This window comes from Ranitomeya imitator, chromosome 8 (assembly GCF_032444005.1).
Source record: "Ranitomeya imitator isolate aRanImi1 chromosome 8, aRanImi1.pri, whole genome shotgun sequence".
Classification (NCBI taxonomy): Eukaryota; Metazoa; Chordata; class Amphibia; order Anura; family Dendrobatidae; genus Ranitomeya; species Ranitomeya imitator.
This window is the reverse complement of record NC_091289.1, coordinates 67,273,889-67,276,504: the sequence shown is the minus strand read 5'-3', so window position 1 is coordinate 67,276,504 and position 2,616 is coordinate 67,273,889.

Sequence of the window (2,616 nt, the reverse complement as noted above, 5' to 3'; positions counted from 1 at the left end):
TACACCTGTCTCTTTGGTTATTTAATTACTATTACTTATTAACATCCCCAGCTCTTTTGCTGATTATATTCAGGTCATTTCAAAAAGAAAGTAGCATGAAAACAAAAGTAATCCTCCGATCAGATATCAGGTTCTGAATAGGGACACACAGTGTACGTAATGCACACTGTGTACGTAATTGTGTCACAATTCCCTGGTACTTACAGCACGAGCGACCGCAACTATACGATTGGCATGGACATGGTCAAGTAACAACTAGAGTCACATCCTATTCTCTCAATGAATAACTGTGTGAGGGACATAGAGATAGATGGAACCAGTCCAGCACGGCCTCTGGCTTCCCACTTCAGGTGATTGACAGATCACACATGAGAGAGACCTGTCAATCAATTGGAATGGGAGATGCTATCTAGGGTTTGCACAGGTCTAGTCACATCTATCTCTATGGTCCCCGGTTAGCTTTTCAATGTTTTCCCTAAAATGCTGTGGCATGCATACCTATCTGCGGTTGTGTAGTGCGGCTCTCATCAACTCTACCGGTGGTTCACACAGCATGAATCTAGAAGCAGGATCCTATCTTAGAAAACCTATGTGTTTACAGACCTGTTTCTGAAAAGTCTTTTTTACCTGCTGAATGTGTGCATATCTACAAGAATTCAGCTAGATTCTTCTGGAATCTTCATACGTGGCTCCTACAGTCGAGTACAAGCACTTTGTGTGAGTAACGGTTGAAAGAGGCAGCCTGGACACGGTGTCTCAACGCCCTACACTTGCAGCTTAGTCATTGAGTCAGCATAGTAAAAAAGACTATTGCCAGAAACATCTGTAAAGTCAGCCTACAGCTTCTGTAAAGCTACAGAACAGTTATCAGAGCATCTGCTTCCAGCATATAAGAAATCATCCAGTGTGTAAGCAGAATAGCAAAGCCACTCCTGCAGCTTCCAGAAACCAGCAGCTCACATCACTCCATTCTGTTTGTGAAGTACAAGGGCTGAGAGAAAGACTACGATCTTTACCAGATCCGCTGTCAGATGAAGAATGTGTAAAGTTTAATCCACAGTCTAGTGACTACAACGCTAACATGGAGAGCTAGAGAGAACTTTGACGTGCTTCAGGGCGGCCTGTGGGCAGGACTTTCCTTGGTTTCTCGGGCTTAGAGCAGGAAGATAAGTATCTGCCTATAGTCCCGCCCCGGAGCACGGCATATCATTAATTGGAAGCTTCTAACACTGATTACACAACAACCACAACATGAATTTCTTCACCACAGCTATCATTGTAATCAGTTTAACAGCGCCAACCTGACAGTGTATATAGTTTACATAGCAAAATCCTGGTTCACTTTAAAAACTCCAAGCATTAAACAACGTTGAAAAGTGCCAGGTTATTTTATGGAATTCTTGCTATACTCACTGCCTAGAAACACAGAAGAAGAAAAGCTAAAAGATTATATTCCAAAGCGCTGTATGTTTTGCGCTCAGATTTCTAGAAATCCAACACGTGACGATGAAGAATAAGGGTATGTTCCCACGGTCAGTAAATGCTGCAGGTTGGATGCTGCGAACATCCACAGCGTCCAACCTGCAGCGTCCATATGTTACAACATAGTGGATGGAATTTCACGATGTTAGGTCTAGCGGAACGCACCAAATAATTAGAGAAAAGGAATAAGGTGCGTTCATAGCCCGGGATCCACCGTGCAGAGATGGAACCTGCTGCTAAGCAATGACGAACTATATGGCGGTACAATGAGAATACACATACAGGTTAGCTTCACCATGTGTGAAAGAAGCAAACCCTGTTGCATCACAGGGCCGCAGTACAGCACGTAACGGAAATAATAATAATAAAGTAGCATGAGAGTGCATGCGGTGTAACACTGACGGACGTCACTGACCACCCAGACTTGGGTTTGGAAAGCGCGGTGATAGCGCACAGCGCCGCACTGGCGGTCACAGCAATAGACGCTGTTTGTGTACTATGTTGGTTAAGTCGGGTGCTAGATTACAATCATCCTCTTTACGCGAGCATTCAAACACAAAGGAGGGGATGATTAAAGAGCGACTTTCACTCACAACACACACAAACAAGTATATACTAGCGCATGGCCGTGCGGCCATGCGAACCTTTTATAGCTGCAGCAAGTTCAGGAACTTCCTAGAGGACCAATGAGAACTGCTACAGTAACTGAGCAACTTCAGGACGTTCCTGGAGGAACAATAGGAGCTACTGCAGTACCTGAGCATGTGACCCCAGACCTCGAATGAGAAGTCTTCCTTTGGGCATGCTCAGAAGGGGAAAAGCAGGACTTAGTCCCAGAGACGTCTGCTCGCCGCTGATCAGTACAGGCTACAATGGCAGAGCCTGGAAAGGCAGCAGTAACCCTTTGCACAGAACCAGACTGAGTGAGATGCTGGGACGTCTCCGCTGAGCAGGCTCCACTGCAGCTGATGCAGAATGGGAGACCGCAGCAGACACGGTTCGAGATTCCCCCTGTGCAGCAGCGGGAACTCGACTCCTAACATTTCCCCCCGCCTAGGGGCCCCCCCCTGGGCCTCGCTACTCTCAAAGGCTGCAATGAGCAGCGGAACCCGAATGTGATCTTCAGGTTCCCAG